Here is a 19,114-nt window from a genome sequence, read left to right as displayed (position 1 = left end):
GAGAGTAATAATGGAAGAAAAATACCTCCTCTCGCATGGAAAAAAAACACCTGCATTAATATCAAAGACCTGCCACAGACAGATGTGAAATCACTGCGGCTTTACAGAGAAACGGTGACAAAAACTCAGTGGGGTGGATATTTAATTCCATCTCAGACCTTTGAAGTGAGAACCATCTTTCTGCTAATACGTCAAGCGTGGGAATTATTGTCAAACTTCGTTCAAATTCTCATTTTCTCGTCTCCTCCCCATCAAACCGACTGTTGGCTTTATTTGTTTGTCAGCTAACACATGCTCTCGACATTCCAGCGGAATATAGATTGGCTGCCGGCGTCAGAGCGCAGGTACAGGCATGTGTGGTGCTTGATTGATAGCATCTATAACCACTGGCAACACATAGACTCAATTCACACTAAGAGATGGCACGACAGCAGGCTGCAGGCAAGTTATTTCTTGAGGATGAGGAGAGCGAGCCTGTGGCCCAGTAGCCAGCCGCGTCCTCAGAGACTGATGCTCCATCCCCGAGGTCTACTAGAGATATCATGCGGCATCCATCTCATACCCAAGTCCCCTCTAAATCCACCTTGTGCATTTCAAACAAATGTCATTTTGCTCAGAAAAGCACATTTATTTCTGCTTGTTAAAATAATCTAAATATGTATATATTGTATTCGCTCACCTGTTGCTCCATGTAATTACCCATACGAAAATTAACCATGGTTTTACTACAAATAAAAACAAAAAACTATGGTTATTGCAGTTAAATGCATGGTAACCACAAATTAACCATGGTTTTGCTAACCTCTATCCATAGTTTAACTATGGTATTTGTAGTGAAACTGTGGTATACAAATGGTAATCAATCCGTCAAAAAACTATATGGTTACTGGACTTTTACTCTAATAAAACCATGGTTAATTTTCATAGGGGTAACTTCCTAGTACTTATATTTTTGTATTGTTAGATAGGTATTTTTGATCTACTTTGTTCTGTTAGCAGCTTGCACATTTGTTGTTATTTTTTTGTTAACTATATTTCAATCTGCTTTGCTTGGTTATCAGGCCATATAGCACACGTACGTCTGCAAGGTGTCTGCTAAAGTTCGCTTCATCTGGAAAGCATCTGCTGTGCAAAAACATCTGATAGACGTCTTTAAGATCTCATTTTTACATACATTCTAAATCATAAACATCTATTTGACATCTGATAGGAAATGTCCTATAGACATATTGCAGATGAGCAAACACTCGGGAAGCTTAGCACTTCTATTCTGGATTTCATATATTAACAGTTTTACTCAATGTTTTCAGTCTACTAGTTATTTGCTAATAGTTAATTTCATATGTTAGTGTATTTTGATCTACTCTGCTCTGTTAGAAGGTTGCTAGCACATCTATTCTTGATGTCAAATTTAGATATTACTTATCAGCTTGCTAGCACTCATTGTTGATTTCATTTATTAGCTATGTATCTTTCAATCAGATTTTCTGTTAGCAACTTGCTAGCACTTCTATAGTTATAGTTAGCTAAGTAGACCTCTTTTGCTCTGTCAGCAGTTTGCTATAGCACTTCTGTTGTTTATTTCATGTTAGCGAACTATTTTTCAATCTTGCTCTGCTCTTTTTGCAGATTGCTAGCATATCTGTTGTTGATTTTATGTTATGTATCTAAATTTCTGCTTTGCTTGGTTATTAGCTTGTTAGCACATCCTTCTTGACTTCATATTGCAGTGTATTACTTGATCATTTCTACCCTGTTAGCAGCTTGCTAGCACTCACTGTTAATTTTATACATTGGCTATGTATTTTTTAAACTGACTTCCACCCTTATAAAAATTAACAATGGTTTTATTGTAGTTAAAGTGTAGTAACCATGTTTTTTGGCGTATTAATTACCATTTGTATAACCACAGTTTTACTGCCATGGTTAAACTATGGTTGGTTAGTGTAGCAAAACCATGGTTAATTTGTGTTTGCCATAGTAATCATGTTTTTTGGTTTTATTTGTAGTAAAACCATGGCTAATTTTCATTAAGGGTATAGCTGATTGCATATGTTAGCTATTAATGTATGTATTTAATATAAGTATCCATGCTGGAAAAAAAAAACACACCTAAAACCAGCTGGTCTTAGCTGATTTTAGCTGGTCTCTCAGCCTGGCCAAGCTGGTTTTAGCTGGTCAGTCAGCTGGTCTCCTAGTCTTACCAGCTAAAGAAGTGGTCAAAAACCCTCTGAAACCAGCCTGCTATATTCTAGGTATTTTTTGATATTCATTTTTTTATTTGCACCATTGAGATCTCATTGTGAATGGGGCTACCCAGACAGAACAAATAGATGCTAACCTGCCAATGAAATGTCCTGTTGCTCATTGTTTCTGGAAGAAATAGTTTTGCGTCAGAAAAATACCTGATAGGTAGGGTTGCCAACAAAATACGGGACAATCACCTTAAGTGGGGGCTGGGGTGCGTGACCGTGTATACACACACACACACACACACCTTCATTATATATATATATATATATATATATATATATATATACATATATACGTATTTTTCAATTAAAGACAGCCTATAGATTTAATATGGGCTGCTTTTGGTGCTTGACACCTTTTTATTGGTAATTTTGTGTTTCAAGAATAAGGTCCAAGGTTAAGAATTATGCTATTAGTTACTTAAATATAAAATGTTTTTCTCTATTTCTCTATCAGTGGTTAGACGGGACAAGGGAAGTCACGTACGGGACAAATCAATTACACTCTTAAAAATAAAGGTGCTTCACGATGCCATAGAAGAACATTTTTGTCTAAATGGTTCCATAAAGAACCTTTAACATCTGAAGAACCTTTCTGTTTCACAAAAGGTTCTTTGTGGCGAAAGAAGGTTCTTCAGATTATAAAAAGGGAAGAAAGAGATGGATCTTTAAAGAACCTTTGACTGAATGGTTCTTTGTGGTACCAAAAATGGTTCTTCTATGGCATCGCTTGAAGAACCTTTTGAAGCACCTTTATTTTTAAGATAGGCCCAAAATACGGGACGTCCCGTCTAATACTGGACGGTTGGCAACCCTACTGATAGGACACATTTTATAAGTTCCCTGGGAATCAAAACCATGACCTTGGTGTTGCTAGCACCATGCTCTACCTAGTGAGCTAACTTATAACGCATTACACTAAAACAATGTTTAAATTAAAATAAAGCCTTGGGAATCATATCAGCTTAGACATGAGGCTGTCAGGCTTGTTCACAGACTGAATCATTTACCTTAATTACTCAGGCCAGGAAAACAAAATTGAGTTGTCATGTCTGTCAGTGCAACCACTGTTTCATTGTGGATATCAACTAAATGTTTGCCTTCTCAATAAATAGGCCTACAAATGCAGTATTTATAGTACAAACTAAATGGACAGAAAATCTATTCCAGAGATGTGACGACTTTCCAAACATAAACCCTTCAGCCAAACTTTCACATAGCAACAAGTAATCTGCAGAGCTGAATGCCAAACGACAGATTGCTTTGACTTGGCAGTAGAGGGTTGATAGTGTAAGATTCAGATCTTCCATTTATAGAAAGAAAACCTGCATGCGATAATTCAGTCTTGAGGAAGCGATAAAAAAACACCTGTGTGCAGGGTCTATTTTGGGATTGGAGCAGTCAAGGTCATCCAAGCGGAAACAAATTGTGTAGGAGGCACGGCTAACAAAGGGAATATGTTAGTGCTTTCCGCAGAGCTCGGCACACAGACAGGTGGATCTAAGAAAGAGACCTGCTGAGAGGCTGATGGGAAGAGAGCTAAAAGGCGGGAAAGAAGTCTATCAGTAACTGAAGAGGAGCCATTATACAATCTGGGCACAAAGAGTCAAAACAAGAAGGTTTATGAGGGGAAGATGAGGCAATACACTGTGAAGAGGTTAGACCAGGGGTGTCAAACTCAGTTCCTGGAGGGCCACATCCCTACATAGTTTAGTCCCAACCCTGCTCCAACACACATACAACGTAGTTTTCAAATAAGCCTCAATGTCTTGATTAGCTGGATCAGTTGTGTTTAATTAGGGTTGCATCTAAACTGTGCAGGGCTGTGGCCCTCCAGGAACTGAGTTTGACACCCCTGGGTTAGACTGTTTTGGCAGTCCTGTGATAGCAAACAGTGGTTAAAGACGTCAAAGACATCTTACTAAGAAAACAATAAAATAGAGAAGTAAAATACAAATCCTTTATTCAGTTTTTTTTTTTTTTTTTTAACTCTGAGCAATAACAGGCACAACTAATGCAGGGCTACAGACAAAATAAAAATGTCTAAGGAGCCACTGGCTTCTACAATTAAGTTTTAATTACAGAATCAATCTCTCTCTCTCTATATATATATATATATATATATATATACAGTATAGGCTATATTCTGAACGATTCACTGAGTGAGTCTGATTCAAATAGTAATCTCATGAGTGGGTTTGAAGCTGCTTTGTAAATCTTTTTGCTAAAACGACTCACTAAAAAGATCAGGTTCATAAGAGTCACTTCTTTGCAAATCAAACTTGCTCTGTGTTTACCATTTTTTTCTGCAGAAAAAAACTGGATAGCACACTGATGATACTGCATTTGGATGCATATTTTCCCACCTGCCTATATTTTAAATTGTTGTTGCAATTTTGTAATTTTTGGTCGCATTTGTATGGAAGCTTGTTTATCTCTTGTTGAGTTTATGTTAAGTTTTACCTCAAACAATTCAGGATTTCGGACTTCTCAGAATTGTGAGATGAAAAGTCGCAATTACCTTTTTTATTTTGTGGTGGTAACAAAAAATAAAACACTAAAATGTAACAAAAATGCAAACTCATAATTCTGAGGGAAAAAAGTCAGAATTAGCTAGATATAAACTCAGAATTCCAAGTAAACTCTGAAATATGAGAAGGTAAGTCCGAAGTTTATATCTTGCAATTCTGACTTTTTTCTTAGAGATGTGACTTTATAATTGCGAGAAAAAATGTCAGAATTGTGTGCTAAAAAGTAACAATTACATTTTTTTTTTTTTTTTTTCTAATGACAGAAACTGGCTTCCATATATTTAATCGTTTTAGTTGTAGTTTTATCTACATATAATTGAATATTTAAGAAAATGCCATGCTAGCCTTTTCACAGGAATAAGATGCAGCTTGTCAAAGACAGATTCTACAAGACTCAATCACCAGATCTCATCACCTCATCCTCCAGTCTCTCATCTCCAGTGCTCTCATGTGACCTTGCCCGCCTCCGCCCTCTTCATCCCACTGCTGCCTTTTTGCAGGCCTGTGTGGCCCCATCACTCTTAGTGTTGGTCTCTCTGCCAAACGCCAGGGCTAAAAATATCTGTGCCAACAAGGCAGAGTGGGTTCAGCCCTCTAACAGGAATAGCAGAGTAGCAGTCAACTGCTGTCTGACAGAGTCACTGGAATTGTCAGTTTGCTAGAAGCACAATGCCCTCTCTTTCATTTTCTCCCTCTCTGTTTTCCTTCCATAGGTTGGACAACATCTCCGTTCCCTTGGATCAGCCCTCTAACAGGAATAGCAGAGTAGCAGTCAACTGCTGTCTGACAGAGTCGCTGGAATTGTCAGTTTGCGAGCAGCACGATGCCCTCTCTTTCTCTTTCATTTTCTCCCTCTCTGTTGTCCTTCTATAGGTTGGACAACATCTCCGTCCCCTCTGATTCATGACATGTTTCAGACCAGACTGCTGCAGAGAGGGGGAGTTGTTTAGACAGAGGAACATGCAAATAAATACGCCATGCAGTTAATTTCCTGCAATTTCAATGGTGTCAAAATATGAGCACATACCAAGCACTTAATACCACCCACAAACGCTACATTAATCACACCATGGACCTTAATCAGGGCTAATCTGACTGATTAGTTCATTAGGTTGTACTGTTAAGTACCTTGGTGAAACATTCAGCCAACAAAACACTGAAAATAAGGTTTTCCAAAAAAAAAAAAAAAAAAACGAAAGTTATCAGTTGTGGAAATTAAGATGGGACTTCATTAACAATGAATTTGTGCATGCAGTTCATTCACAAACGTTGTATGCGTTATTTTAGGAATAGTTCACCTAAAAATGAAAATTTCCTGATATACAGTGGGTACGGAAAGTATTCAGACCCCCTTAAATTTTTCACTCTTTGTTATATTGCAGCCATTTGCTAAAATCATTTAAGTTAATTTTTTTTCATCATTAATGCACACACAGCACCCCATATTGACAGAAAAACACAGAATCGTTGACATTTTTGCAGATTTATTAAAAAATAAAAACTGAAATATCACATGGTCCTAAGTATTACTTAAATGATTTTAGCAAATGGCTGCAATATAACAAAGATTGAAAAATTTAAGGGAGTCTGAATACTTTCCGTACCCACTGTATATATACTCACCCCCAGGCAATCTAAGATGTATATGACATACATTCTTCAGCCAAAGAGAAATTAAGATGGAGCAAAACATTCCAATATTTTTCTCCAATGCAAGTGAATGGTGCTCAGCATGGACCATTTTTGACAGTCCAAAATTCATATTTAGGCAGCTTCAAAGTAATCCAAACAACCCCAGCTGACAAATAAGGGTCTTCTCTAGTCAAAAGATCAGTAATTTTCAGAATAAGATAAAAAATGATATACTTACAAATGTTAGAGAAGACCCTTATTTACCAGCTGGGGTTGTGTGGATTACTTTGAAGGTGCCTAAATATAGATTTTGAACCATCAAAAATGGTCCACGCTGAGTCCCGTTTACTTGCATTAGATGGAGAAAAATCCTGGAATGTTTTCCTCCAAAATCTTATTTTCTCTTTGGCTGAAAAATGTCATATATTGTACAACTTGGATGGCCTGTTGTACAATATATTGTACAACTTGAATATTCCTTTAACTAAAAGAATTATGCAATCGTGTAATAGCAAAAAACTATTAAATGCATCTACAATGACCCTAATTTAGATAAAAAGGTGGCGTGTTTGCACTGAAAAGAATGTCAATGTCTTAAATACAACGCAGCACTATTACAGCATTTAGCGCCTTGCTAAACTGTATTTTTGTTTGTGCATTGCATTTTTGCCCCTAAGGTTGTACAACTTATTGAATGGACAGCCTTATTTTCATTCACATTCATTTACATTTGGCATCCACATTAAGCGTCAATGTATGATTATTTTAAACGTTATGAATAGTACATTAAATCTGACTTATGTAGATAAGAAATGCATGTGTCTCTTTTTCTTCTCAGCTTTGTGACATTGCAAGTCTGAGTCACTCTCTATTCTACTGTGGTCATGGGAAATATTGAAATACTGTTCAAGCAGTTAGAAAGTTAACTATTGCCACCTAGTGGTGAGATACAGAAAGACACTAGTAGCCAATTTCAAGCTTATAAATAATTAATCTGATTGCATAAATGTGCATTGCACATTGCATAAAATCACAACGCAGCTGCTGGAATAGATAAAGATATGTGATGTGTGTAAATGCTTCAGTTTTGGGTTACACTTTACTTGAAGGGGTGTGCATAAGACTGACATGACACCTTCATAATCATGACATGACACATGTCATGAATATGAAGGAGGTTTTATGCATGTTTATGACAACTGTCATTAAGTGTCATTCGCTCAGTTATGTAATTTTTAATGCAAAGATGACATTGTTTGAGATGTCTTTGTTATGGGCTATGGTTAGGGGTAAGGGTAGGGGTAGGGTTAGGTTAGGGTTAGGTCAAATAATGTCATATTTGCATTAAAAATGACATAGCTGAGCGAATGACACTTAATGACAGTTGTCATAAACATGCATAAAACCTCCTTCATATTCATGACATGTGTCATGTCATGATTATGAAGGTGTCATGTCAGTCTTATGCACACCCCTTCAAGTAAAGTGTTACCCAGTTTTGCTTTGATCAAGCTTAAAAAATGCTAAACAGTCTGATGTCAGCCTTCAAAGTACAACACAACTGTTTCACTAATATTTTTCATTTCATAAGACAGTGGCAGTGAAACCACAAATGGGCGGGGATAATGTCGAACCACATGGGGGCGCTGCGATTGTTGTTGTGCATCAAACAGGCCTCCAGATACAAATTCAATGGAGTGCTTATGTAACGTCAGTGAATGAGAATTTGATTCCTTTTGTTTTGGCTTCTGGTGTGTTAACACTTCCTACACACAACAAACACACCTCGAGTCTGCGGTTTCCGTGCCTGTGTAACAGATCTCCGCTCAAAAGCTCTATGACCAACTACATTTAATTGAGTTTTATTAAATGGTCAAACAGCAGGAACCGTGGGGATTATGGTTAATGCATGTTGAGAGCCTTTGTGTTAGCACTGTCAGGAATATTTATTTATGTGTAATTGTAGCTCCCTTCTTGCGCATTTCAAATAGACCTCATGCCAGCTAAGGAATTATTCACAATAAAGCATTTAATGCAGAATAAACTGTCTTAAGCATGTGTTTGCAAACAACAAATACTGACTCACACTTTATTTTATATGTCACACCAAGAATAATGAAAAGCTAATATTATTAGCTGCTTTGTAACATTGAACAGGTTTTTTTTTGTTTCTAATTATTATTTTTCTAATTATTTTAACAGATCTGCCGTCGTGCAAAGTGCATTTTTCATAAAGATAAAACATTATAAAGCAAACATGTATATCCTTTTAGTCAGAAACATGAAATACATTCAAAACCTGTCGAACTGCAAGCAAATGTATGTGTTTTAGCTGCCAATACCTGACACAGCATGGTGTTATTCTGCGTTTGAGGATAAACTCCTAGATCTCGTTCTCCAGAGAAGGCTTCCCTGAAGTAGAGCGAGAAATCAATCACTTCAATCGTTAGTCTGGCTCATGTGGGCAAATTATATAAACATTAATTGGATATGACAGAGAGAGATTGCTTTTTTAGCTGTTTGCATTAACTATTGTTTTGTTGTAGCCTAGTTGGTCAAGAAAATCAGCCATTGTTGTGTGTTCTTACTGTAAATAGCTGTGCATAAGGAAAAAAAAGAGAAAATTAAATTGCAATATAATATAATAATAAGCCCTTATTTCTGTTGGGATTGATTTAGTTTTGTTGTAGCCTAGTTGGTCAAGAAAATCAGCCATTGTTGTGTGTTCTTACTGTAAATAGCTGTGCATAAGGAAAAAAAAAGAGAAAATTAAATTGCAATATAATATAATATAATAATAAGCCCTTATTTCTGTTGGGATTGATTTAGTGTTTTAATATTTGGGTCCCAGAGACTGCAATGATGTTAATGTGAAAAATAAAAAAACTAGTTATTGTAAAATTAAATCTCAAATTTTTATTTTAAATTATCATAATAACATCCTCTGACCTAATCAAAACCAAACAGGCAGATCTGATCAAAAATATCCCTGTTTTACAGCTAACTAATCACGCAGTTTTTAATAACATGTGGGCAAATTATATAAACATTAATTGGATATGACAGAGAGAGATTGCTTTTTTAGCTGTTTGCATTAACTATTGTTTTGTTGTAGCCTAGTTGGTCAAGAAAATCAGCCATTGTTGTGTGTTCTTACTGTAAATAGCTGTGCATAAGGAAAAAAAAAGAGAAAATTAAATTGCAATATAATATAATATAATAATAAGCCCTTATTTCTGTTGGGATTGATTTAGTGTTTTAATATTTGGGTCCCAGAGACTGCAATGATGTTAATGTGAAAAATAAAAAAACTAGTTATTGTAAAATTAAATCTCAAATTTTTATTTTAAATTATCATAACATCCTCTGACCTAATCAAAACCAAACAGGCAGATCTGATCAAAACCCTGTTTTACAGCTAACTAATCACGCAGTTTTTAATAACATTCTTTTTGGAGTCAGCCTGATCCCAGCAAAAAAACATGACATGTAAGTCTCCACAGACAAAAAACGAGGGATTGTATAACATGCCAATATTAAGTGTTTTTGACCATCCATTAAAGAGCACCTATTGTGATCAGTACTGCCCTCCTCTGGCCTTAAAGGAGAAAAGCATTGCAATTAAATATGTACGAGTGCTTTTGACTGACATAAATAAAGTGACTGACTGGCATATAAAGTGACAGAACCTTCATGAATCCTTCTCAGATGTTCTGAAAAATAACAACATTTGTTATTTTACTTCCTCGGTGCTTTTAAATATAACCAGCGTGCCTTTAATATGAAGATACGCACATGCGCACTCGCCACATGGTGGCAGCACTGCACTAGTCATACCGACTGAACGTTTTCCACCCTTCTTTCCGGTACAGGGGCTCACCGGGGTAAAACCCACCTGACTCAATGCCTATTAATACAGACAACGCTTCACTTTCATCCATAATGTGAATATGCCATCCCAGGGAGCAAAACGATACCCCCGACCGCAACCTGTCAATACGAATCTCTATGTGCCTATTGTACCGCCTGGCACTCGTTGTGTTCTCCCCGTCCCCCGCGGCTAGGGACAGGTCACATAAAGATTAGTCGGGTCTCCTCTCATCAGTAGGGGTCCCATCAGGAGAAATAAGCTTCTTCCAGGGAGGTGACTATAATAAACAGGTGCCTCCTTTCATTTTGTGTGCTGACACACGGTGGTATAATTTCGCCTCTGGATCTTTCGGGCTCATATTGTTTTGCCTGTTCTCTTTTCGCGCTTACTTTTATGTTTTGTTGTTTTTTCGCGCGCGCTTGATTTTATTTTTTACTTTTTTTTTTTTTTTTTGCAAATATTAATAGATCTTACTCATTTTTTCTCCCCCTCTGTTTCTGTCAGATATGTCTGCTGTGATAATTGGGCTCAATCAGAGATTATTCATGGCGCTCTCAGAGTCAGACATGACCGAGCAGCTTTGTTTGCCTCGTGCCTCTCTGACAGAATCAGCCCACACGTTCGCCTTCGAACATGCCTCTACCTCACAATGTGTACCGCACTCATCCTTTCTGTGGCGCTTGCATGTCCTTAATTACGACCAATTAACGCGTGGACGCAAACATCCTACTTCAAAATGGGCATACCCTGGAAAATAACATGACAAACTGTCAGATATGTCTGCTGTGATAATTGGGCTCAATCAGAGATTATTCATGGCGCTCTCAGAGTCAGACATGACCGAGCAGCTTTGTTTGCCTCGTGCCTCTCTGACAGAATCAGCCCACACGTTCGCCTTCGAACATGCCTCTACCTCACAATGCGTACCGCTCTCATCCTTTCTGTGGCGCTTGCATGTCCTTAATTACGACCAATTAACGCGTGGACGCAAACGCGGTAAAACATCCTACTTCAAAATGGACATACCCTGGAAAATAACATGACAAAACCACACACAAAAAAGGCACGGCATCGTGCAGCAAAATAACCCCACTGAATGTTATAGTATTTATCAAAGAAAGCAATTCACTGATATTTGTGAGTTCTCTGAGTACATCTTCTTGAAAATAATTACAGCGGTAATGACTTTTTCCCGGTAATGCTGGGAGAGAAGGGAACAGACGCCGGAGACATGTAGGCCGATAAAATATCCGCAGCCAGGCCTCCCGGTGCGCTCCCCTCTGCAGCCGCGCTACGGTCCTATATCTACACGGCTGATAAACCATTAGCCAGAGCCGTGACTCACTCGTTTATCGTAGTGAAGAGCGCTAGCGGCCAGCCTGGCCCAATACTCCCAATTGTTCCCCTAATATCTGTCTAATGGCCTCCATTTAATCTAGGGAGAATGATTATTACGTATACGTCCCCCCTCCCTTTTCCCCTGGCCGAACACGCAGACACACAAAGCCGCAGTCCTTGCAGGTGAATACATCTCAGTCATCAGTGTAAAGTAAAACATAATTAGTGCATTTTCCTCCAGTGCATGAGTATGCTAATGAGGTCGCTTCACTGCGTAATTTTAGATTATGTTCCGATAGCTACATGCAGCAAGGGTGTTTGGAGGTTTGTCTCGGCCGGGTGTTGTGCGATCGTTCTCTGTGGTTTTCTCCAGGTCCATTGAATGGAATTTTATGGTTTTACTGATCAGTTGAATGCAGATTATTAAGCAACTTTTAATTAGACAAAAATTTGGTAGCTTTTATGGTTCTTATCCAAAAATAAATCCTAGGCCTACTGGTCTCCCTGCCTGGCCAAGATAGTTAGGCTAAACTGTTTCTATGGTTCAAGATGGGGTTTGTTCAGCTAGAAAAATAGCAAAAAACTAGCTTGGTTGGAATGGGAGACAGGTTAAACCATCTTGAACCAGCTAAAACCTGAATAGTTTTTTTTTTAAGCATGGACCATAACAACTCTTACTTCCACCTTATTTTTTCTCTCCTATTCTGTCATTTCTATTCTTTCCCCCCTTGCAACATGCTGTCTGTCGTCCTTTTCTTTTTCCTTCCTTCCCCTTCCAGCATTATTGGTCTTCCTTGTTTACCTTCCTTTCTTCAAGCATTATTTGTTTCCTCTACTTGTTTCCTTCCCTCCTTCCTTCAAACTTTGTTTTTGTCTTCCTAATTTTTCTTCCCTCCTTCTTTCAAACTTTGTTTTCGTCTTCCTAATTTTTCTTCCCTCCTCTTTGCCTTCCTTCATTTTTCTTTCCTTCCTACTTTATCAGTCCTTCTTTCCTTAGCCTATTTCATTTCATTGTGCTTCCCACCCTTTGCAACTTATTTTTCTTCTTATTGTTTTCTTTCTTTCCTCCTTCTGGCCTTCCTTCCTTTTTCTTTACTTGTTGTGTTCCCTCCTTCCTATTGTCTTTTCCTTCTTTCCACTGCAATTTTTTTGTCTTTCTTTCCTTCTTCTTGCCTTCCTTAGTCTTTTCTTCCTACTTTTTTCCTTCCTTGTGCAACTTTGTCTTCTTACTGTCTTTCTTTCCTTCTTGCCTTCCTTCCTTTTCTTTCATCTCTTCTTCCTTATTTTTTGCTTCCGTTTTGTTTTCCATCATTCCTTCTTTTTCGTCTTCCTACTTTGCCTTCCTTTCCTCCCTCCTCCTTTGTTTCCCTTATTTTTTCCTTCCCTGTGCGATTTTGTCCTCTTACTGTCTTTCATTCCTTGTTGCCTTAATTCCTTTTCTTTCCTTCCGCTGTCCTTCTTTTTGCTTTCCTTCTTTCATTCCTACTTTTTTGCCTTCCTACTTTAATATTTACTCCTTCAAACCATACTTTTTTCCTTCCTCTTTACTGATTTTTGTTTTCCTTCCTTCCTACGGTTTTTCTTTCTTCTGTCATGCAACCTTGTCTTTCTACTGTCTTTTTTCCCTCATTCTTGCCTTCCTTTCTCTTTTCTTCTGTTTTTCTACCTTCCCCCATGCGTGCAACCTTCTTTGTCTTTCTGTCTTCATTCTTGCCTTCCTTACCTCATACTTTTGTCTGTCTTTCTTCAGTTTTGCATGCATCTTTCTGACACCAAATTCAGGTGAGGCGCCTGAGAAGGAAATTGAGTCAGTCCCACACTCACTAGAACAGCCATGGGGCTCGGTGGACATGCACTAGCGTGCAGACCTTCAGTCACAATTCACAGCCGGGTTAGAGATCCCGTACAGCTTGACAAAATCCGAGGAACAGCAAACCCTAGTCAAATATATTTTGTTAATATTTAGGCTTGTTCCACTTTTTTTTCACCTCAACAAAAGTTTCATTTTATTGAGTATCTTTGAAGAGGTGCTCATAGAAAATGAACTGCAACTCTCAATCAATATTGGTCATATGAAGGGAAAGTCTACCATGGATGATATTAAATGTTGACAGTGTTCAAGACATGAGGTACAAATATTGTGCCAGCATTTGGGGATAAAAAAAAAACAGCCAAAATATGATGCAGGGATGGAATTCATTGTCCTCTTGGTTTAAGATACTGTTTGAAGTGGGTAAATAAAACTCACAAGAGAAACACAGACAGCTTTGTACTACAGAAGTACCTGTGTATGCTTCAAAACTAGCAAAATTCTCACAGCAAAAATTAATATTTTTAAGACAGAGTATGTGAGCAAAGTTGGGTGATTGGAAATTCCTGTCATTCTGCTCCATTCACATTCTTTATTATTTCTACTTGATCAAACACAGAGTGACATATAACTGTAATATAACGAGCCCGGTCTCATGAAAATGTGTATGAATAGTATGCCAAAGAAAAACGAAAACTCGTGGTATTGATACGCAAAAATGGACTTTGGCGTGCATATGATGCGCATGTGTTTGGCGTGCATATAATATGCAGTTTTCACATACATATGATACGCATCTACCCCACAACCCTAAACCTACCCATCGCGTGGCATATACACGCAAAGTCCATTTTTGCGTATCAGTACTACGAGTTTTCGTTTTTATTTGGCGTACTATTTATACGCACTTTCATGAGATCAGGTTGAATATAACATAGCAACGAAGCCCATGCAGATGAATGAGTAAAAATATATCAAACTAAACATCACATTATTGCATCATGACCCAAATTTTGCTATAATACCTTGCCTAATGTGTATATATGACAGTTCAGTTGAAGCTTTATTTATCTGGAAAACAAAACAAGAATTGAGCCAGTGTTTTGCAGATCCAGAACTACTTTTACAGGCATGTTGACTTAGCTTGACTCGTGTTGTTTATTTGTTTAGTTAGCTGTTCATCTATAAAAATGGAAGCACACAGCAGAAGCTGTCCGTGCTATTATCCCACTTAACCATGTTTCCAGCATTTCAAAAAAAGAATATCATCCAATTCATATGGGCTCAGCTTTATTTATCTGGAAAACAAAACAAGAATTGAGCCAGTGTTTTGCAGATCCAGAACTACTTTTACAGGCATGTTGACTTAGCTTGACTCCAGTGTTGTTTATTTGTTTAGTTAGCTGTTCATCTATAAAAATGGAAGCACACAGCAGAAGCTGTCTGTGCTATTATCCCACTTAACCATGTTTCCAGCATTTCAAAAAAATAATATCATCCAATTCATATGGGCTCATTAGCTCCAACTATGAACTTATGTGTGTTTTCAAAGCAGGAACAATGAAGCTAACACTTTTATAAGTGCTCTTCACTCTGCATACTCTAACAGAGAACTATCAAATTAACTTGATTTCTTGGAGCGCAGGTCTCGGTTAACGTACCTGACACATGTCGTGGTGCGTTATTGGTGCAGTTACCTTTCAGACATGTGCTGTGGAGTGAACAGGGAAAGGTTAGGAGGTTTCATTCACCAGTTAAAAATAGTGGAGCCTCAGTAATGGGGGAATGATCATTTCCACCGTGCTGCAAGGTCTTCGATGGCTGCTGACAGCATTAAGAGCATAGCAAGGATGTGGGGTACTTCAGAAGAAGCTAATCAGGCACAATACATCCCAGTGAAAAGGTTTTGGGTTTTGATAAAGGCTGCAAATTGAAATGGAGAGCAGGAGAACCTATTTAGAAACATATCTAAACGTGTATATATATATATATATATATATATATATATACAGCGACCAACGCACGTTTTGTTAAGAGGTTGGCGAAGGTCCTATTAAGCTAAAGCAAATGTTCATTAGTCAAAAAGATGGATAGTAATGGCATACATAAAACATCTGCAAGAACAAAGCATTTGTATGAATTTGTTTTCACAAATCAAGTATGAATGACCTACTGAACATTCTTTTATATAAGCATGATGGACCCAGTTTTAGCCATAACAATCAAAGTTTAAGGGAGGCATACATCAACGTGTTATTGACGTATTAATGTTTTAAATTGTCTGCTATACATTCATTGTGAGTTGATGCTGAATGCAAATGTTTCTGGTTTGGACCAGAAGAATATGGGTGAGAAACAGCTAGTTTTAATGTATGCATCTCAATATGACGCTGTATAAATTACATACATGAATTCACACTCAAGAGAGAACAGTGACACAATCTCCTTACACACGTGGTCCGTTTTTAAACTCAGAGTCCATTAAATGATCTCTGGAGAAGGATTTACCTTTTTTCCCTAAGCTGCTGATTCTCAGAAATGTTAAATAAACATGCAGTGGTAAATGTTTATAGCATGCTATTTATACTGAACAGTCCAATTAAATTAAGAAATTTGGGCAAATTTTCAAATAGTGTTATATAAGGTACACAACTGAGGGTTTCTTTTAGTCAGAAATAAATTGTTGAACCAATACAAAAAAAAAAAAAAAAAAATCAGTTCAAACCCTTGTTTTTGCCTTACTGCATTACTACGGTAAGCCTAATGGTTTAATTGGTTTGTTGTGATGGGACAAAGAGAAAAAGAGAGGGATGATAGAGAGAATCCTGCAGTGCACCCTTAAACACAACGTATTAAATTTTTTCTTGTTTAAAAGCAGTTCACTCAAAGAAATAAAAAAATGTAAAAAAAAAAAAAAGTCAAAATGGGCATTTACTCATCTTGTTGTTTCAAGAGAAATGCTAGTTTTGATGTATGCATCTCAATATGACTCTGTATAAATTACTTGTATGTGACACATACATAAATTCACACTCAAGAGAGAACAGTGACACAACCTCCTTACGCACATGGGCCGTTTTTAAACTCAGTGCCCACTAAATGATCTCTGGAGAAGGATTTAGCCTTTTTTTCCTAAGCTGCGGTTTCTCAGAAATGTTTTCAAGTTAACTAAATGTGCAGTGGTAAATGTTTATAGCATGCTATTTATACTGAACAGTCCAATTAAATGAAGAAATTTGGGCAAATTTTCAAATAGTGTTATATAAGGTACACAACTGAGGGTTTCTTTTAGTCAGAAATGAATTGTTTTGTGCCTTATTTACCCTTAAAGGGTGCATATTAGTACTTTTTTTATTTAATTCTTTATATAACAGGGACAATGGACAGTTAAGGACTGCCATTAGCTATAAGAATTAGCTATAAGCTAAATTTATAAGATAATTTCATCTGCTGTCCCTGGGCAGAAGAATACCAAAACACTTTACAAACAAAAACATCAATGTAATAGCATGTACAATAAAATCCCTCAAAAAAGATAAGAAATATAATCCCTCACATAGACTACAAAACATCATCCTTTGATAAAAAAATTTTTTATAAAAAATTAGGAACTCCAAAGTTCAGTAACCATTTCAAAACACAAGAATATTTAATGATCACAAACCTGACTCATCGTTAACCATATTTTCAAATGTAGCTTAAACTATTCAAAAGTAGGACCGTCTAAGATTAATTGGTAAAATTTTCCAATTAACAACTCTTACAGAAAAAGCTGAACAACCAAAATCAGTAACTCTAAAATGCACTTCACAATCACCTCTTGACAAAGCTCAAGTTTTTACATTTCTAAGTTGAGGTGTCACTGCACAAACTATTTTTTGAACATGCTTTTCAAATATTAAATGAGAGTCTAAAATCTCCAAGATACAATTTTTTAATTTTTCACCATTAACTAATATATCTGGTTGGACCTCCTCCTTCTTTTTGGTTATAAAATACAGGCAGTTTTATGAACATTTAATGTTAAACAACACTAAGTAAGCCAGTCCGAAATTTTAGACATTGCAATAGATAATTTTTGTGCCACCTGTTCTTTTGTTTTGTCATATACATAAATCACAGTGTCATCTGCGTACATTTGAATATGTGCATCAGGACAAATATCTGGGAAGTCATTCAAGTACAAACTGAAAAGTAGGGGCCCTAGGGTAAACCCCTGAGGAACCCCTTTGGAACGGTCTCTTAAAGAAGATATATGTGTCTTAATCCGGGTGCACTGTTTCCTTGATGTAAGATAAGACTCTATCCATTTCATTGTATCTACCAAAAAATTTAAATGTAATAATTTAGATAATAGGATATTATGATTTAGCGCATCGAATGACTTTTGTAAATGAAGGAACACAGCACCCACTACCCCTTGTCTAATTTTGACCGCACTTGCTTGATAAAATAGCATACAGCAGTTTCTGTCGAATGCTGTTTATGAAACTCAAATTGTATAGGACAAAATAAGTTATTTTGTATATCTAAAAAATTCACAATTTGCTCAGTTTTTCTACTATTTTAGACACTACTGACAAAACCTTACAGGTACCTAAATGGTACATATTTTTACATTTTCACCTCAGTGATAGCTTTTGCACCTTTTTTTCTGAGAGCGTTGGAACAATTTTAAAATCAACTGATTATTTATCAAGATCAAATAAATATGCGTTGATATACAGCAATAGCAGAGTTTTATAAGGTACAGTGGGCTGCACGTTTCATTTTGTCCATTATGCAATGAGTAACTGCAGAATTAGGTGAATTATTGAACTAAACATGCTTGTTAGAATCATTGTCTCCTCTGAATGATGATATGCACATCTCACTTGGGTGAAAATCAGTGTAGGTCCTCTCTATTGAATTACACAATAACACACGATGCTACACCAGAGCAGGCCCTTTCTGTTTCATATTACACTGCTGTCTAACAGGTGGCCAGCAGCCCATAGTCGAGATTGCGCTGAAATAAGTGTGATCTTGTAAGGTCAGGTGTGTCGACTCACTTTATTCTAACCCAAAAACACAAAGATTGAAATGTAGTCTAATCTGCCGAAGGAACGCCAGAAGGGAGAGGCTGAATTCTTCTAATGAATACCATACATTTGTTGCAGATTGTTACCCATTTTTTCCAGATTACATTGGGCACCTTGTTGCCAAGACAACAGCAATTAGCAAGAACTGGGTTACCAGGCAGACAGTGGCTACAACAAAGTACACATCGTAACCATAGTAACCATGGTCAGGCCAGCAGCACAGGTTTGTCTTCGCATTGCATGTGGTAGGAAATGTATGCGTTTTGGCCTTATATTCTTATAAAGATTGATAACACGACATATATGCTGCAAACACTAACATATGGTCCATGACCTCCTCGTAATTAACTTCAGGTTAATGTTTTACCAAAACATCTGACTGACACATGAATTTGTGTTGCTATTTGTACTGCCCACTCACCGTTAATTCAAACATTGACCTTATTTGAAACCTTTTACCTAGTTTGAAGCTAATAGATAAGTAACATCCTTTATTTACAGATACAGAAGGCCATTACTAAACATGCAAGCATCTCTTATTATAACTGATATATCACTGATAATCTGATATATCTGTTTTTATTTACATATTACATGAC

At 37.0% G+C, this 19,114-nt stretch overlaps 1 long non-coding RNA gene across 2 annotated transcripts; it reads right to left on the bottom strand.

Moving 5' to 3' along the window:
- Nucleotides 1-5,533: 5,533 nt before the first annotated feature.
- LOC107701855 (uncharacterized) lies at nucleotides 5,534-12,051 on the bottom strand. Of its 2 annotated transcripts, none has more exons than XR_001635693.1 (3): nucleotides 11,461-12,051; nucleotides 8,758-8,827; nucleotides 5,534-5,709 (listed from the first exon to the last, which is right to left on the bottom strand). It is a non-coding gene; the product is annotated as an uncharacterized LOC107701855 (long non-coding RNA). The 2 variants fall into 2 exon arrangements; XR_001635694.1 differs by lacking the exon at nucleotides 11,461-12,051 and adding an exon at nucleotides 10,761-10,833.
- Between the last annotated feature and the right edge of the window lie 7,063 nt (nucleotides 12,052-19,114).

Source organism: Sinocyclocheilus anshuiensis, unplaced genomic scaffold (assembly GCF_001515605.1).
Source record: "Sinocyclocheilus anshuiensis isolate Anshui unplaced genomic scaffold, SAMN03320099.WGS_v1.1 scaffold729, whole genome shotgun sequence".
NCBI classification, from domain to species: domain Eukaryota; kingdom Metazoa; phylum Chordata; class Actinopteri; order Cypriniformes; family Cyprinidae; genus Sinocyclocheilus; species Sinocyclocheilus anshuiensis.
The sequence above is the reverse complement of the archived record's forward strand: the minus strand, read 5'-3'. Positions and strand labels throughout refer to the sequence as shown.